The sequence below is a fragment of the Halichoerus grypus genome, chromosome 4, assembly GCF_964656455.1.
Source record: "Halichoerus grypus chromosome 4, mHalGry1.hap1.1, whole genome shotgun sequence".
Classification (NCBI taxonomy): domain Eukaryota; kingdom Metazoa; phylum Chordata; class Mammalia; order Carnivora; family Phocidae; genus Halichoerus; species Halichoerus grypus.
The window spans coordinates 40,980,516-40,989,596 of NC_135715.1; the positions used below are offsets into that span (position 1 = coordinate 40,980,516).

Below are 9,081 nucleotides of genomic sequence, written 5' to 3' on the forward strand. Positions count from 1 at the left end.
TAAATAAAATCTTTAAAAAAAATAATAAAATGTAAAAGAAAAAATTCATTCTGAATTGCTTAAGTAACTTTTTAACAAACGCATCAAAGTAATTATGACATTCTAAATGCTACTGATGAAATCCTGTTCCATGCTACAACATGAAACTTGAAGGATATTATGCTAAGTGAAATAAGCCAGTCACAAAAAGACAAATACTGCATGCCTCCACTTAAAGGAGGTACCTAAAGTAGCCAAATGCTTAGAAACAGAAAGTAGAATGGTGGTTTCCAGAGGTGAGGGAGAGGGAGAAGGGGGAATGGGTTTAGAGCTTGTTTTGCAAGATAAAAAAGTTTGAGATCTGCTGCACAACAAAGTGCATATAGCTAAGCCACCATACTCTACACTTAAAAGTGGTTAGGATGATAAATTTTGTATGATGTATTTTTTTTACTACAACAAAATAAGAAACAATTAGAAAATAAAACATAAAAAAGGGGGGCTTCAGAAAGTGGCAGTTCGAGAGCCCCCCCTTCCCCCCCAGCGCATGTGCCGGTGGGAGGTCCCAGCCTAGGGTCCTGGTGGATCGCAAGGCAAGATGCCCAGGCGAAGCTTGGAAAACCAGTCGGCTCAAACCAGACAACTGCAAGATACCGTCACAAATGTGAAGCATTGTGGAGAGCGGTGCCAAATCCTCGCTGCCTATGTGCGGAAAACCGCCAGACTGCGAGACGAAGCAGACCTACTGGTGAATGAAATGAACGTGTACGCCTCTACAGAGTTCCCACATTTAAAGCAGGGCCCGAAAAGTGTGAAGCGTTTGCCAAACTGCAGGATTATCGACAAGAAGAGATTGAAAGATTTGAAGAAGTGGTTGAACCTTTGAAAGCTTATGGAGCAGTTGTGAAAATGAAAGGAGATGACCTCGAAGCGACATTGACAGCAAGGAGTAGAGAAGCTAAACAGTTAACTCAGGAAGAACTCCTCAGCGAAACCCTGATGTTCGACATTTTGTTTCGCAGGAAGAAACCGAATTGCAGAGAGTTGCAATGGATGCTACCTGAACAACTCGTCTTCTGGAGGAAAATATTGACAATTTTGAAAAGCAGAAAATAAAGGATATAAAGACTGTATTTTCAGAATTTATCATTATCAGAATGTTATTTCTTGGCAAAGCATTAAAGGTCTACACTGCTGCCTACCAAAACATACAAAAGATTGATGAGGATTTAGAGGTTTTCCAAAATTCTCTGTATCCCCCGGATTCTTCATCCGGTTTAGATAGCGTAAAAGCAAATTCAAAATGGCCCTTTCCAAGATCACTGTCAGCTAAGTGTGTATCTGGAACAGGACAGTTATCCACCTGCCCACTAAGAAAGGATCAACAAGCAGAAGATGGTGAAGAGGACAAAGATTTAGACGTTACAGAAGAGGAAAATTGTCTTCCATAAACTTCACGTTTCCATTTGCATCTTAAATGACTTGGCATGCAGAATTACTGAATTGTTAAACTTTATACTGGTTTCATATATGTTAAACCTCAAAATGAAATCTTACTGGAAATGGAAATTAAAGGAAATTTATGCTCGCCGGAAACAAAGGCTTTAAAAAATATTACACACCAATCATTTCTTTTTTTTATAGATTTTTATTTATTTATTTGTCAGAGAGAGAGAGTGCAAATGGTTAAGTGAGAGAGAAGAGGCAGAGAGACTCGATCCCAGGACCCTGAGACCATGACCTGAGCTGAAGGCAGACGAGTAACCGACTGAGCCACCCAGACATCCCACCACACCAATCATTTCAACACCCAATCTAGCAGTATGTGGTTTTTGTATAGGTTCCATTTTTTAAAAAAGGTGATGTGCTTCAAAAGTATTTCGTATCAACACACCATACCTAAAGTTGCAATAAAAGTAGATGACAGAAAACAAGGAATCTAACAGTTCCACTTGCACCTTTTGCGCTCATCACCAAGAAAGGGTCTTTAGTCATTCTGATGAAATACATACCGTATTCCGAAAAGCCTTAATCAAAAAGCCTTAATCAAAAAGGCAAGGTTTTTTTCCCTTTACCTTTGTTTTTCTCACTTTCATTACAACTTGAAGTTTCATTATTTGATACATAATTCACTTTTCAACAAGACTGTAATTACTTTTGATTAAAGGTAACGGGACACTGGGATATCAGTGTCTTAAAAGCACTATAAAGCATAAATATTAGCTTCAAAAAGAAAGGCACATTCAGCCTGATTTGGGTTTTAAAATGAAAATACTCTCATACTAAAGCATTATACACAGTACTACAACTTTTTGAAAGCTGTAATTTTGTGGGATGTTGCCTAAGAAAACATCATGGAAAACCATAAATCATTAAAAGTCAATAAAAATTTCACCAAACCACCATCTAATTAATGTAACAGTATGTAGTTTTATTCTTGAAAATAATCAATTTAATCAGAGCCTTTCAGTATGTCAAATGCTTTTGTTTCTTTGGATGGGGATTATACTCTTGTCATTTCATGGATACGAGTTAGGCATATAAAAATTATGAAATTTATAAAATCACTTGGGATAACCACAAAAAGCAGTTATTCATGACAGAAAAATAAAGACTTTCTAGGAAAAAAATTTAATAAAAATGACTTTTGAAGAAGTTCCGATACACCATTCATGGGCTTGTTAAAGTTATTGAAGATAAATAACAAGGTCAGAAAATATATGTTTAGAGTTTGATTTAAATGTATCCTAATCTTCCAAAAAGTACAGAAAAATATCTGTGCCATAATAAGATGTGGGTTAGTTTAGATTTCACAGTTATTAGGTCTTATTCATTCTTAAAATAAGCAAGCTAATGCCAAAATAATGGGCTCTTTCAGTTTGTGGAAAACCACTTAGTTGCTTTGAAATCGTATGTTTAATATAAAGTTATGTTTAATACCAATATTGATTTGAGAATATTAGCTTGATTTATTGTTTCAAATAGTATTACATGGTTTTTGTTCTTTGGCCATTATGTCACCGAGTTAGAAATTTATTTCAGAAGATAGCCTAATTGTGGCTCCTCTAGTTTAAAAACTGTTTTATAAAAGATTACCATCTGCATATTATTGAATAAAATATGTATGAGTCCAGAGACAATATCACCCATAATACAATTTTTCCTAAAATTATGTTTTCAGTAATATGTATTAAATTTCTTAATGTTCCTGCATCTTCAACATGATTTTTCTATTGATTCAAATCAGTCTCATATGATGCAGATGCTGGATCAAAATCAACTTCAGGGCCATCACAATGGCCAAGTTCAAAGATTTCCTCTGCCCATAGATTTCGCCCTTACTAGATGCTTAAGTTCAAAGATTCACTGGATGTACCAACTCTTTAACAGGGAAGGGGAAATATAAAAATAAAAAAAAAATAGTGGTCTACAATATTATTCACAGTTTCTAAAAAGAACAATGAGTTTTCTAATTTTACTAAAACTACATGAATATTATGTAATGGTGATGAAGTGACAATTTTATTTCAACAAGACATATAGTACAGGATCTAACTCACATGAGGAAAAATGAGAGGGGAATAGAGAGAGAAGGAGAGAGAAATTCAGCAATACATTGACACAAAGGTGAAAAAAGAATGAATATTTTTGAAGCTGAAGGTTCCTGAAAAATATGTTTGGTTACTGGCCTACCTATGAAAATTATGCTGGTCTCCTATTAGAGATCATTTTAAACGGAGTTACTAAGTTCTTTTTATGCATTGAATTTACCCATAAGTAAAATAATGTTGCTATAAATTTTATGATTTCTATTAATTTAACCACTGAATGAATTAAAACCGTGGAGTATATGTATTATGGAACTTAAAAATGCATTATATTACCAGAAATATAGGAGTTGATCAGAGACATTCTACAAGATTTAATGTTTAAATGAAGTTTGTTTCCTTAATCATCTTCTTTCCATATTTTTCCTAACAGTTCTATGGAAATTTACCCACTCCCTTTCTACTAATGTTCATCTTAATATACCAGTAATTATGCAGAAAAAAAGCAAAACAAAATAAAATGGAACAGTTCTCATGAAATCAGAAAAGAAAAAACCAAAACAGAATTGTTTAATTCCATCCTTCCAGGCAATAGCTGACCATTTACCTTACATCTATGCCATTAAGAGTCCACTCAAGTGATTCTTCCCTGAACAAAAACGTTTCTATTTCAAGACACTTGGAATTGATATCTACCAATAAACATATAAATGTTAATGGCTAATAATTTTAATATGACCATGCTCATCTTGGGGGGAGGAAAAGTTTAATTGATAGAGCTCCACATCAGGCTCCTTGCTCAGCAGGGAACCTGCTTCTCCCTCTGCCTCCCCCTCCCCCTGCTTGTGTGCTTTCTCTCTCTCTCTGACAAATAAATAAATAAAAGCTTTATTAAAAAATAGCAATTTTTCAAATGTTTCCAGCACACTAGTGTATCAATTCTACATGGACTGAAATGAAGAGATATGTTGTGAATTGCAGGCTCAGAGTAACCTGTAAAACTGCTTAATTCCAACTCAGTATCTTTTATACTTGATACTCTATAAGATCTTTACATAGGCGAAAAGGTTAATATAACAAATGCATTTAATTAACCAATACTTTTGAGCAAATCTTTGGTACAACTCATTGGTCTAGACACTGGGACTATAAATTACCAAAAACAGCAATGCTACTGCTTTTATAAATGCCAATAGGAGGACATCAAGCAACAGATTTTACAGTAAGTATTAAACCACAGCTGGGATAAATAGAAATAAGCAACTAGGAAAAATCCAATAACAAGATCAGTCCTAATGTATGTTAGGGCCTAGATAAAGTTTTCCTGAGAAAGTCACTTTGCATCTAAAATGTGAAGAATGAAGACAACTAAATATTTAATGAATTAATATGTGAGTGAAATTCATTCAAGATTGAGGAGTAAAATCCTAGTTCTAATAATACTTTGCTGGTTAACAGTAGTGCTGTCCAATTAACTTCCTGGTTCTCCATTCATTATTTATAAAAAAGTAAATAAGGCCCAGCAATACTATAAACACTTCTCAGAAAAAGTTATGACAAAGGAATTTGAAATTTTTAAATTGTCCAGAATTAATTTATGATAGCTCATGTGTCACTCTTTTACGCCCAGTTATACATATCTATGACCTCTACATTTAATTGTTGTAGATGGCATAAAGAGGGATTTAACAGGCTGGATGACCTTACAATAGCTTTCAGTCCAGTGAGTTTATAAATCTATTACCTTATCTAACCATCTTTGAACCAGACTGCAGTGGACTCACTCAGATTAATTCAACCCTTCTGACAATCAATAATGACTTTGAAGCTCAGGACTATGGCTTGCTCATTATCAACTAAAACCAGACAGTCCCTGAAAGTTAAATTCAATGGGATTTGATCAGATTTATGAAAAGTAAAAGGTTATGACTACCCATTTCCTTGTGCTTTCACTCAGCAGCTATGATTTACAAAATGCTTAAATCTCTGTTTTGATGATTATTTTTTCTTTATTTTAATTTGGTGTAAAATTTGAGGGAATTTGTGTGGAGTGGGAAAAAATGGTATAAAATTTAAAGCTCTAAATGATATTTGACATTTCTTCCTTATAAACTCAAATGAAACTAACTTCCATGGCTGCATCAAAATAATAGCAGGTTTTCTTTTTATAACAATTGTTATTCAGAATGTAAATTTTATATTCTTTTGAAAATGGTTATTTTTGACCAGTGTTGATTTGGAGTACCCGGAGTTCTACTTGAAGAAAATAAATGTATACAGCTTGACTAAACTACAAATAAGCATCTGATATCTTTCTGCAGACATTTGTAAGAGGCAAGCAGAAAGGGATAGGAGGAAATTTGATAAAGCTAAAAATTATTTCCTTGATATTAAGGATAAAAGCAATAGCAGTGTTTCAGATAGAAAGAATGTTAAGAATTTAATTTTTCACTATATAATATATATTCTTGTTGGAAGAATCACAATAACACCATTAATTTAAATCATTTACAAATATACAGTGAGACCATTTCTCCTTACCTCTGCAAATACATACTGTAAAGAGTTAAATTATGTTTTTAAAGTAATATCTGGGTCAAATGTTTTAGTCTTATACTGTAATACTTTGGAGTACTTGTCACACCTATTATTTGATTATTCAAAGCAGAATGATAGGACAAAAATATGATTTTGAATCGCAGTTCGTGAAATTAATGCATAGCATGAGCAAATTGTGGCCTATTAGTTCTCAAAACTTTGTATTCATTGAACGTATGGTTGTCTCTCTTCACTTCTCCCTCCAGAAGTCATCCCTAACTTCTAGGTAGGGTTTCTTCATGTTTCGGAGGGATGGAGAGAGATGGATTTACCTTCTGAGCTGTGGTATAGGTAGGCCAAGCCTGGTCATAAAACTAGGAATACATAATATGCTTTATCTTGTTTTTCTTTCCAGCTAGTATAAAACTATATATTACCCTTAATATATTTTCCTTTACAAATGATAAGTATTGTATTTTGGGGGTAATGCAAATAATTCAGAACTATAATGAGATTTAATGAGATAAAGATTTAGTAATGAAACACAATAAAGGAAATAATCTGAAATCTTTGAATAAAACGTGGAGTCAAGTCACAAAGTATGGAGGGAAACTTCTAACAGAAGTTGGAAAGGAAAATATTGGAATAAACAGAATCAGTCAAGAGTAATTGCTTAGTAACTAAATGTGTTAGCAGCAGGATGCAAGCAAGGAGTCTAGAAAAGAAACAAATCTAAAACTTTCCAGACACAGACCAAAGAGCAACTAGATCAAATTGTCAGATGTCTATGAAGGAAGTAGTTGGGACCAAAATAGGAGTGGAACATGTAGAAAGATTCCAGAAAGGAAATGGTCTAGAGGGAAGTGTCTCTGACTTCACAGAATAGAGAAGCTACCAGAGAACAAATTGTTGAAATGACTCTGCCTATCAATCACTTTTTTATTGGTTTCCTGAGATCTCTTCCATAGACGTAAAATGTATCTTATAAAATAGCTGAACTGTCATGCTGAGTGTGTGATGCTTTGGATGTGTTACTTACAGGACAATCAATAAGCAGAGATTGGTGTCTAAAGACCCAATCTGGATACAAAGTCCTCTTTAATCTTTGCCGTGGTATCAGTAGAAGCGACCAGTGCAAGATATCTCAGAGAGTGGAGTTAAAGTGTGCTTGTCGCATTTTAGCAGGGAAAGGTATAAAAGCTCAAGAGGGTGGCAAGACCAAAGAGAAACAATTAACATACTTGTACGCTATTCTGCTATTCCCTGTACTCAGTTGGCTTCCATATCAGGCGCTGCACGTGGTCGTGTGTGTGTGTGTGTGTGTGTGTGTGTGTTGTAAGGGCAAATATAAATTAAAAATAAGAGGCTTGATTCTCCCTGTTGAGAATAAGGAAAGAAATTCTCCTACCTCTCTTTTCTGAGAACATTTACATTAGAAATATATTAATTTAAGTTCTTTCTCTGTCTCTTTGAAGTGCGTATTAATTTTTTTAAGAGCTAAATAAGCCTCTTGCCAGCTTTAAAACTCAGGGATTTCTTGCTCAAGGACCTTTGAAATGTAATCATCAAGGAAGACAGCACTCCTAACCTCCTGTTTCTGTGGGAGGGTAGGAATCTAACTTTGGTGGGGGCTTTGCTGCAATTTGCAAAAATGCCTACTGTCATATAATATGAGGAAATTATTTTCCTATGGATAAAGCCAATTAGCTAACACAAGTGGTCACCTCAATGACAAGGTGAGTCTAGGATGAACTGTGTGCAACGAGTGGTGCTGTTGAGTCCTCTTACTTGAGGACTAGTTATCGTTTACCTTGAGAGCCTGTGTGTAAATGGGTGGTATCCGTTGGCTCCATAAAAGGGCGAGCTTTTTTTTTGTCTTTGCACTCTCTTAGCACATTGTCTATGATGTGCATCACATGCTGGTTTAATGCTTATTCAATAATGCAACTGTTTTCTTTCTCTTCTACCTTTGTGGGGGGAGGTTTTATGGCTTGGCAGGATATTTTGTTTTTAATTATATTTCCCCAACAATGTGTGTATGCAATTGTGGTTGTGCTTTTTAAAAAATTTTATTTTATTTATTTATTTATTTTATTTGACAGACAGAGACAGCAAGAGAGGGAACATGAGCAGGGACAGAGGGAGAGGGAGAAGCAGGCTTCCCACCGAGCAGGGAACCCGACGTGGGGCTCGATCCCAGGCCCCTGGGATCATGACTTGAGCCAAAGGCAGATGCTTAACAACTGAGTCACCCAGGCGCCCCTAAAAAATTTTATTAAAAATATTTTTGGTCTCCTCAAGCACTTTTTTACTTCCTTCAGTTATTCCAAAGAGTTGCTTTTCTCTTCACGATTTATTTTTTCAGATTTTATTTATTTGAGAGAGAGAGAGAGTGAGATCTCGAGCAATGGTGAGGGGTAGAGGGAGAAGCAGACTCCCCACTGAGCAGGGAGCCCGATGCGGGGCTCGACCCCAGCACCCTGGGACCATGACCTGAGCCGAAGGCAGACGCTTAACTGACTGAGCCACCCAGGCACGATTCGAAATCGTGAAGAGAAAAGCAGGACTTCAGGCAGTGACTTGCTCTTTCTCTATCCACAAACCATGTTAACTTAAAGGAAGAGTCTCTATAACAAAGAAGGCATAAGCCAGGGAAGATAAATCATTTTTTCTCTCTATTTAAAAAAATAAATCATATTCCCTATCCTTAACTTTCCATTCCCCCTTCAGGATAATGAAAGGACCAGAGTTTGACTCAAATCAATAATGGAGACACCAAAACCATAAAAGTATGCAGAAGCAGAACTAAATCCTGATGAAAACGAGAGTTTAGATTTAAGCTACTTTGGTGTATAAAAAATAACATGTTTCTTATAAGTGACAACCCTAAAATGTCTACATAGTAATCACTCATGGTATCAATTGACCTGGAAATGTAGAGTTGGGTGGATAGCCTGAGAAGTACTTGTAAAGCAAGCACAATTCTATTTTAGTTTCTGAGCATATGATCAAGGAG

General features: G+C 35.3%; 1 pseudogene; it reads left to right on the forward strand.

The window, feature by feature from the left end:
• Positions 1-577: 577 nt before the first annotated feature.
• On the forward strand, positions 578-1,430 carry LOC118548331 (CBY1-interacting BAR domain-containing protein 1 pseudogene; annotated as a pseudogene).
• Positions 1,431-9,081: the final 7,651 nt, after the last annotated feature.